Source organism: Paramisgurnus dabryanus, chromosome 19 (assembly GCF_030506205.2).
Source record: "Paramisgurnus dabryanus chromosome 19, PD_genome_1.1, whole genome shotgun sequence".
Lineage (NCBI taxonomy): Eukaryota > Metazoa > Chordata > Actinopteri > Cypriniformes > Cobitidae > Paramisgurnus > Paramisgurnus dabryanus.
Genome location: NC_133355.1, coordinates 28076504 through 28087276, shown reverse-complemented (window position 1 = coordinate 28087276; position 10773 = coordinate 28076504).

Below are 10773 nucleotides of genomic sequence, written 5' to 3'. Positions count from 1 at the left end.
CAGAAGATAATTTTTTAAAAAAATAACCCCTGAAACGAAGACTTAGTGGAAACTAATTAATAAATTTAGATAATTATATTTTATATAACTTCTTAGGCCCTAAATCTTTAATGAATAGCAAAGTAAGTTATGCCTAAGTATACAAGACTGAACCACATAGATGTGAAATATAAAGGCTATCATGATCATTTTGCCAACAATGAACCATGGTTTTAATTTAAGTTTATAATACGCCCTCTTCAAAGACCCCACCCCTTTTTAAACCTTGAGCTATCTAAATCCATAATTATTTAATAAGAAACCCATCAGAAATGATTGACACATTATGAGACGGGAGGGAGCGGGACACAGGAACAGAGGGAGAGCACTGGAGAGATATATATGTGGATTGTTAGGCTAAATCTGTACTATCTCTTTTAATATAATCACTTTCTTATCAACTATATTTGAGTTTTAAAAATCCACATAATTACATACCATATGAGCCTCAGGAGACGACTGACGGACAATGAACCTTAACATTCCTCCATCCTGTGCCCGCAGCCTCTCGCTCCTCTTGTGATTATCTCCTCATGCGTGCTGCTTTATATCACACACTCCGCCGTGACAAACAGAAAAAACGCGACGGCATATGGTACAATTGGCCTTGTATTCATTGTCCCTCACGCATTCCAGCCACGGGTAGTCATTTTCCCATTCAATTCTATATTTTTGTGCTCGTTTCTTTTTCGCCGGCTGCTCGGATGCAGTCATTTTTACATTTCCCGCTGTTGTCACTTGTCGTCATCGTTGCTATGATACGTGACATCACAATGACTGAAACGACCAATGGGGCTGCAAGATGTTAAAAACGCTACGCAGATCATAGACAAACAGAGGGAGAAATTACCGCACCGTCAGGGTTTTCTTATACAAATGATGCGGTCTTCGTTCATGGCTGACATTAAAAGCTATGTGTCTGTCATGTATTTGCACTGAATTAATTTTCATAAAATATGGAACAAACCGGAACGGTTGGCAACCCTATTGGTGGATGTGTAACAGTGGGAATCAAAAGCAAGTGTCTTGTCCACTGCTCCATCACCACCTCTCTCTATAACAACAACCATGACAAAAAAATATGTTTTAACTTATTTTTGTTTTACATTTTTACCCAACTTTAACAGCTAAATGTGCCACATGCAAATGTTCATTTCAAAAGAAGGCCTATTTTGCAGACATCCATATAAAATGTAGGCAATGGCTTATAAAGAACGAATAAATCTTACAAAGATTTTTTTCATATCCACTTAAGTTTCTCAGCTTGCACTCTAGCATTTGTGTGATCCAGGTATCGTTAAAAAATGGTTATCATTCGCATGGCTACTTTTACTTTTATACTTTAAAATGATAGTTCACCCAAAAATGAAAATTATGTCATTATTTACTCACTCTAATGTCTTTACAAACCTGTATAAATTTTGTTGTTCAGATGAACACTCAGGAAAATATTTTAAGAAATGTTTGTAACCAAACTGTTCATTGACCCCATTTACTTCCATAGTATTCTATTACGTTTCTCAAAATATCTTCCTTTGTGTTCATCAGAACAAATACATTTATACAGGTTTGTAACAACATGAGGGGGAGTAAATTATGACAGAATTGTCATTTTTGGGTGAACTATCCCTTTAAAGAGTAACTAAACCCCTGGTCAGAGCCTGACTCCACCCACTGCAATATTTGAAAAATGCAAGAAAAGTGGGCAGATCCCAACGGAGATAGAGGGGACGAACTAAGTGTGTGGTGAGATCGTAACAAGGGCGTGGTGAGCTTGAACCTGCCTACGTCACGAGTTATTTCTTGGACCCAACATCCAATAGGAAAATTCAACTGCAGTAGCCACCGTTCAACCTGAAGAGGGCAGCACTCAGACGTTTTTACACCATATATGGTAGTATTGAAGCACTTTATATCCAAATGTCAAAAAACTTACTAAAATCAACGAACAGCAATAATAAAGCATAATTCTTACAGATCAATAACTAAAAAAAGTTGGTTTAGGGTTTAGTTACTCTTTAAGTAAATTTCCAAGCCTGTAGCCTACTTTGGTACTTTTTACTTGAGTAAAGAAGTTAAATCAGTACTTCTACTTTTACCAGAGTATTTTTTAATACAAATATCTGTAAAAATGTGCTACACAGGACCTTTAGTTATAATAAAGTGTCTTAAAGGTCTCTTTTCCTAATTTTAGACCCCTGTAGATGAGTCACTTTGTTAGCTGTGAAACATAAACAATAGAAGGTTGACACTAATAAATAAAAGTAATTGTACAAAAAAGTAAAGGTGCTATTTATTTTAATCAAACTGGTCAACCTTAAAACACGAAACCTTTGAAACAAACGATGATACAGAGACCGTTTATCAATCCTAGGCTGCAGCCATCCGGAGGTCGCATTTCTAAGCTGCATACGTCATCAAGACTCATCAAGATTCACAATATTCACAATTATAAAGTTTACTATTATTCTTAGTTAATCGTAAATTGTTGTAATATGTTTATGACTTCCAAATGTAATGCTCAGTTAGGTTAAACCAGGCTCGATGACGTATGCAGCCTGCATATGAGACCTCTGCAGCCTTCCTATTGAGAAACGTTCAGAGCAGGTAACTTATTTCCTTGCCTTTTTTCGGAACCAATATTGTTGCATTGTCCCTCTCTCAGTCGCCACCATGATTTTCTGCAATGGCGTTCGTTTTTCCTCTCATTTCTGTGAAAATTGCCGCTCCAAATCCACCAAGTAAACCGACGTATATGTTTGCCGCTTTGTTTCGCGTCACGCAAGTGACAGCCAAACGTCGCAAATGAGGAGAAGAGAGGAGAGAAACGATCGGGTCTGACTGGTGAATGAATTGACAACATAACATCTGGATTGTTTTAATGTAAACACGTGAATGCAGCATCTGAATACAGGGTATGAATCGAGATTGTGATTCTTTTTTCGATAGACACAAGCAATAATAAATACCCAGATCATCCGATCTGGAGATGTTCTTTTCACGATACCACTGTAGCGCGAGGGCGACTGAGGTACACTGCAGGACCCCTCGCAGGGAGCTTGATTGACATGAGCAATACGGAAACACGTCCTTGTTGATACTTGGAAAGGAAGGAAAATGCATCTCTTTGTCATCTGACGTGCCGCCCGGTGTGGCTCTGTTGCGCGGGGACGGCGATTGTGGTTCTGGCCCGGGTTACCATGGTGACGGCTGTGAGATGCCCCCCTCCCCCATATTTTTTTTTTTACATATCTGCATGATTCACGTAGATCACATTTTCAGGTCAGAAAATCCGGAATTCCGGATTAATCCGGACAAATCACATCCCTGATCTATATTTCACGGATTATACGCATTTGTGGACAAAAATGGTCATTGGATGATTTCACACATCTGGAAAAAAAAGTCCTGTTTATTTTTTTGCATGTTGTCATCGGGCCTTCTGTGACAAAATATGATGCTAGAGCATCTGTATCTCAAAACGGCTTTACAGGGGGTATGGCTTAGCTAAATGAGATGTAAATGAGCCCTATTGTCACTCCCAGCAGGAGAAAGGTGACAACGAGCCAAACTTTTAAAAGGCTATTTCTAAGATTTGTGTTTTTTTGAGTTCCTACATTCAAATGCCCACAACTTCTCCAAATATTATCAGATTTCCATGTGTTACAAATCGTTGGAAAGCTTAGAGACTACACTTTCAGAATCTGTGAATAACTCAAAATGCCCCAGATCTGACTTGTGTCCCTACCAAAAAAATGTATGAGGAAATATCAAACATGTACAAAATCAAATTCATTGAAGGAATACCACAGACTCTGAATGATGATCTTTTGTTCCCTGTTAATACAACATCTTTGCTAATTCTAGACGATGTCATGCGCAAGGCGTCTGGTAACATCGAAGTGGAGAAGGCTTTCACGCAGTATGTACATCACAGAAACATAAGCGTTATTTATATTGTACAGAATTTATTTTGTCAGGCAAATCCAGTAGGACCATAGCCTTAAACACAAACTATCTGATACTATTTAAAAATCCCAGAGGCACAAATCAGGTCATGGTTCTTGCCAGACAGATGTACCCTGGAGAAACTAAATATTTTATGGAGGCTGACAGAGACGCGACCAGCCAACCTTTTGGTTACCTTATGATTGATTATAAAGCAAAAACACTCCCTTTAGAAGTCTTGGATTTTAAAGAATTAGTTAGTTCATTTAGAAATAGTTGGTTGAAAAAATGTCTCTAATGATTCAATTTGGTATTACATTCCCAATACAATATTTTGTACATTAGGTGGTCTATATTTTCTTTTAAAATGTAATTTCAGTCCTTCTAAATTGCCGATTTCTAATTTCACCAACAAGTTTTACTTGCTTGGAAATTGTGTTATGTACACAACCCCCCCCCCCCACACACACACACACACACAAATAAATTTGCTGGAATAATTAAAATATTTGAATTTGTGGAAAGTCTCTTTTATTTATAAGTGGTATGACAGAGGTATTGTCTTTGTTTTGGATTTATTTAATGATTATGGTACTATACTGGAGTATGAAGAATTTATGACGATGTATAGTTTTCCTCTGCCAGCTAGATCCTTCAATTCTGTTATCAAAAGTTTGTCTCCAAGTTATTTATTTAAGACATACTTGAGTTATAATGAAAGGAAAACAATTATGCCCAGACTTTCACTGGATGGAGTTTGTTTTCTTGATAAAAAATGTAACAGTAGATATATAAAGCGAGTATTACATTATTCAGTATATACATCCCCTAGATGTAAATCTTTCTGGTCTATTTTTTTGGACAATATTCTTTGGAAGAGAGCATGGTTACTCCCTGAAAAATTTTACATTTCTAATAAAATTCAAGAGATACATTTAAAAATTTTACATAATGTTTATCCAACGAACTCTTTCTAACTTATGTGTGTTTTGCAAAGCTGAAGAAGAAACTTTACTACATTTATTCTATTATTGCAAGCAGGTTAAGTCTCTTTGGGAGAACTTAAGTTGTTATTTATCTTCTTTTATAAAAGGTAATTTAAAATTCTCATTGAAGGCTTTTTTTATTTTTCTGGTAGTAACCATGTTGTCAATTTTTTGTTTTACATTATATATTTTTTATTCATAAATCTAAATTTCCAACAGTTACCTAGATTTGATGTAGCTTATTGCTAAATCTCTTAAACACATTGATAATAATAAGAATAACAAGTTTATTAAGGCTTATGATGATATTATGCTTTTTTCTTTATTTCATTATATGTCAATGCAGTGCTATTTTGTATTGGTTTTTTGTATTTGTATTTCTTTTGTCTTGCAATAGAAAAAGCTTCACCTGGAGAGTGAGCTGTTACTGTGGTTTAGATACTTTCTTGGCGTTGGTCACGCCCGACAATAAAAAGCCGAAACCAACATGAGACCACACAAGAACAAACACGATTTCAGCACGTGACACAAAGGTAAACAAGACAGTGTTTCTTAGCAATGAGGCTGCACTAAAACTTCACAAGACTACACTGTCAGAAATAGGGGTACAGTAGGGGTCCATTTCTGTCCCCCAAGGTACAATCTACACAGAAGTACCCCATAGGGCTCATTATTGGACCTCAAGGTACATGTACATTTTTGAGGGTCAAAAAGGTACATATTTGTTCCCAAGCATTAAAAGGTACATATTTGTACCATTTCTTTTAAAGGATAAGGTACAATGTTAAGAGACAGCCTCTTGCTATTTTTTTTATTTGTTGTTCTAGACAACTGCTGTAAATCTGGTCAATAAAGTAAGTAACCATTGTGTCAATTTTAGTTTCCTTTAGTTGGGCACATGGATCTTAAAGTAGTGTTAGTTTTCTTCTGTTCATTGACAATGTGTTTAATTTTAAATTTTAATTTAAAATTTTAATGAAAAAAAGTTAAATTCAATTCATAAAAGCTGTGCTTTGAACTCAAAAACTGCAATTGATTAACCATTACTTAAACTGAATAACTACTGAATAACTGAATCACACACACCATAAGAAACGCGCTTTTATTTTGACACACGCCCATACCCCCACATCTCACGGTCGGAGTCGAGTTTCACAGAGTAGCAGCAACAGGAGGAGGACATGACAGCTATGAAGAGCATTAACAGGTAAACACTGGAAACTCCTTCATCATCTTTAAAGCATTTTTAAACTTTGAAAATGTGTTGTCTGTCGTGACACTTCATTTTAATAATGATTCGGTTACGGTAATTTGTGTAAAGTTGTATACGACGTGGCAACGCGACATTGACACAGCACTATTGCCTCAGACTCATTTTTATGAGCAGGTTAATGTGCATTAAGTATATCACAGTTCTGTAAGTGGAGAAATAATTCATATTTATGTGTGTTTTCACAGTTTAATTGAAATTTAAAAGACAGACTGTCTAACGTTACACGCCACCAAACAGTAATTTACACAGAAACCTTTTTAAGGTAACGTTACCAAATTTATTAATATGTATTTTTATGTGTGTTTTCTCACAATTTAGCACAAACGTTTCCAGCGCAAATTTGAATCTCTCTCAGTCAGTCAGGGGGGAGATTAACTGACAGACTGTCTAACGTTACTCTTTATCAAACAGTCATTTTGTCATGGTAGGATGAGTCCATCGTGACTTTCTGTGTTGTGTTTGTTGGGATGACTGAAGTGTGCATGTGCGTGTCTGATCACTAACGATCTGAGTGAGTGCAGGTGTGCGTGATTGCTTTACTCCAGCTGGCGGTGGTTACCCAGACGGCATATATACTCACTCATTCTCTTCTCTCACTGCCAGATGATTATGCTACATGTCTTGCCTGTGTTCTCGTGTTCGTGTGTTCCTGTGGTCTCGTCTTCGCGTGAAGGTCTGCCTGTTTGTGTATCCGGTTTCATCCGTTCACCTGACTTCACCCGCTTCACCACCAGGATTTGTCACCGCAGCCTTTGTCTGTCCAACCATATCATCCGTATCATCTGTGTTATTTTCTTAAAGGGATACTTCACCGATTTAACATTCAGCTTTGTATCTGTAGAAACCCGGCAGTATTACTGAATGACCATGTTTCCCTCCCTCATTTCCCCCTGAGAGGAGAGATATCTGCATTTTGGTTCTGCAAAAAAGTCCTCCGATGATGTAATATGACAATTTTTGCATCATCGGAGGACTTTTTTGCAGAACCAAAATGCAGATATCTCTCCTCTCAGGGGGAAATGATGGAGGGAAACATGGTCATTCAGTAATACTGCCGGGTTTCTACAGATACAAAGCTGAATGCTAAATCGGTGAAGTATCCCTTTAATAAACTGTGTTTCATTCAGTCCTGCATTTGCTTCCTGATTTTCACATACAGTCATCACAGAATCATCTGGCCCACATGGAAGCAGCAGGAAAGGGTTCCCCGGCTCGGTTTGAGGAATTTATCTCCGCTGCCATACATCGCTTCACCACCCAGGATAGCCGGATTGAGGAACTGAGCCGGGGAATGAAGGACATGACAGACAAGGTGTCCGAGCTCACCCAGGCGATCCAACAGTTGACGCTCCCCACTGCGCCACCCACACCGTCTGTTCCTCCTACACCACCCGCGAGCGCGTCCCGTCAGGAACCCAAATTATCCACGCCAGAGAAATACGCAGGTGATCCAGAATGTTGTAGACCATTTCTATCTCAATGCTCTCTTCATTTTTTCCTTCAGCCCCAGACCTACACTACGGAGGAGAGTAAAGTGGGGTTTGTTTTATCTCTGCTGACGGGAAAGGCGGCGCGTTGGGGAACAGCGGTGTGGGAAAACCACGACCCGTGTACCCAGACTTTTGAGGCGCTCTCTTCCATGATGCGTAAGGTGTTCGATCGATCTGCAGTTGGAAGAGACGCCGCTAGGAAGCTGGCTGATCTGCGTCAGGGTACACGGTCGGTGTCGGATTATGCTATTGACTTTCGCACGCTAGCGGCGGACACGCACTGGAATGAGGAGGCGCAGTGGGATATTTTCCTGCATGGGTTAACCGGCCGCATACAACGAGAGTTACAACATGGGGAGGTCCCATCCTCCCTAAATGGACTTATTGATGCTGCCATCCGAGCGGACATTCGATTGAGAACGATTCCTGCTTACGACGATGAAGTGTTGTCCCACGCTGTTCCGGAAAGAACGCCCTCCTCGAGGGAGACTGCGGCCGGTTCCTCCCTGTCCGATCCGGAGCCCATGCAGGTGGGTCGAGCTCGGCTTTCCCGGGAGGAGAGGATTCGCCGTCGATCACTGGGTCTTTGCCTGTACTGTGGGGAGGCCGGACACCTACTCCATCGGTGTCCGGTAAAAGGCAGCGCCCGGGAGTAAATCTGGAGTTACTTTCGGGCGGAATATCTTCGGCAAAGACCCCTCTAACATCTACCCTCCTCCCGGCGAAGCTGCGGTGGCGAAACACACATCTCACCTGTGACGCACTACTGGACTCGGGAGCCGAGGGGAATTTAATCGATCATCACTTTGCACGTAAGCTCCAAGTTCCGTTGTCTTCTCTTTCCAAACCCATATCACCCTTCGCACTCAATGGAAGTGAGTTATCTGTCATCACCCACGTCACAGACCCCGTCACCATTTGTATAACCACTCTGAGACTTTGCAGTTTTTTGTTACGGTTTCCCCTCTGGCTCCCATTGTACTTGGACATCCCTGGCTGCTCAAACACAACCCGTCTGTCAACTGGAGGCTGGGTACTATCACCGGTTGGAGTGAAGCTTGTCATAAGTCTTGTCTTGTCTCTGCTTGTGTACCTGTCTCTGCGTCTGTGTTTCAGGAGGAGACGATGGATTTAACTAACGTGCCCGCTGAGTACCATGATCTGAAGGGAGTGTTCAGTAAGTTCCGGGCCGCTTCTCTACCTCCACATCGTCCCTATGACTGTGCCATAGATTTACTGCCAGGTACGTCTCCGCCTAAAGGCAAACTTTACTCTCTTTCTGTTCCTGAGATGGAGGCCATGGAGAAATACATTTTTTTGATTCTCTGGCAACCGGGTTCATTCGCCCTTCTTCATCTCCAGCGGGGGCGGGGTTCTTTTTTGTTGGTAAGAAGGATGGGTCCTTGCGTCCTTGTATTGATTACCGAGGGTTGAATAACATTACGGTAAAGAATACTTATCCTTTGCCGTTAATGTCTTCGGCCTTCGAGAGGTTGCAAGGAGCCTCCGTCTTCACAAAACTGGATTTACGTAATGCTTATAATTTGGTCCGCATAAGGGAGGGGGATGAATGGAAAACTGCTTTTAACACCCCTCGTGGCCATTTTGAGTACTGCGTGATGCCTTTCGGATTATCTAACTCGCCAGCAGTTTTCCAAGCACTCGTTAATGACGTGTTGCGAGACATGGTCGATCAGTTTCTGTATGTCTACCTGGACGACATACTGATTTTTTCTACGTCTCTCCAGGAACATGTGCAACACGTACGACGAGTGCTTCTTAGGTTGCTAGAGAATGGGCTTTTTGTCAAGGCGGAGAAATGCGAATTTCATGCACAGTCTGTTTCCTTTCTAGGGCACATCATTTCGACTGAGGGTGTCCGTATGGATCCGGAGAAAGTTAAGGCTGTGGTGGATTGGCCATCCCCAGAGTCTCGCAAGGCCCTGCAGAGATTTCTGGGGTTCGCCAATTTTTACCGGCGTTTTATTCGCAACTTCAGCCAACTAGCCGCACCTCTGACCGCCTTGACCTCCCCTAGTACGGCGTTCAGGTGGTCGGATGCAGCCCAGACTGCATTTGCCAAACTGAAAGGCTGCTTCGTTTCAGCCCCAATTCTCGTGGCCCCTGATCGCAAACGCCAGTTCATAGTGGAGGTCGACGCGTCAGATGTGGGGGTAGGAGCCGTGTTATCCCAACGCACATCTTCAGACGGAAAGGTGCATCCCTTCGCGTTTTACTCCCATCGCTTGTCGCCTGCTGAACGTAATTATGACATTGGTAATCGGGAGTTGTTGGCTGTTAAACTAGCACTGGAAGAATGGCGTCATTGGCTTGAGGGGTCGGGTGTGCCCTTCATAGTCTACACTGATCACAAGAACCTAGAATACATTAAATCTGCTAAACGTTTGAACTCTAGGCAGGCTCGGTGGGCTTTATTTTTCGGTCGTTTCGATTTCACATTGTCCTACCGTCCAGGTTCTAAAAACACCAAACCTGATGCTTTGTCCCGCATTTTTGAGCGTTCCGATCGTGTTTCCTCTCCCGAGCCCATTTTACCGGAGACTCTATTCATCTCCGCGCTCTCATGGGAGATCGAATCGAAGGTAACTAAAGCCTTAGAAGGGGTAACGCCCCCGGCCCGTTGCCCACCGAACCGACTGTTTGTGCCAGAGGGGCTGAGATCAGAGGTACTTAAATGGAGCCATAATTCCAGTATAGCTTGCCATCCAGGGGTCAGTCGAACCAAATTTTTGGTTAAGCAACGATTTTGGTGGCCAGGGATGGCTCGTGACACACACGACTTTGTGTTGGCTTGTTCGGTTTGTGCTGTTGGTAAGTCGTCTAATCGTCCTCCTGACAGATTACTTAGACCGCTGCCTGTCCCTTCGAGACCCTGGTCCCATATCTCCCTCGATTTTATTACTGCCCTCCCACCCTCCCAGGGCAATACGGTGATTTTAACCGTAGTGGACCGATTCTCGAAGGCGGCTCATTTTATTCCCTTGCCCAAATTGCCTTCTGCCAAGGAGACAGCGGT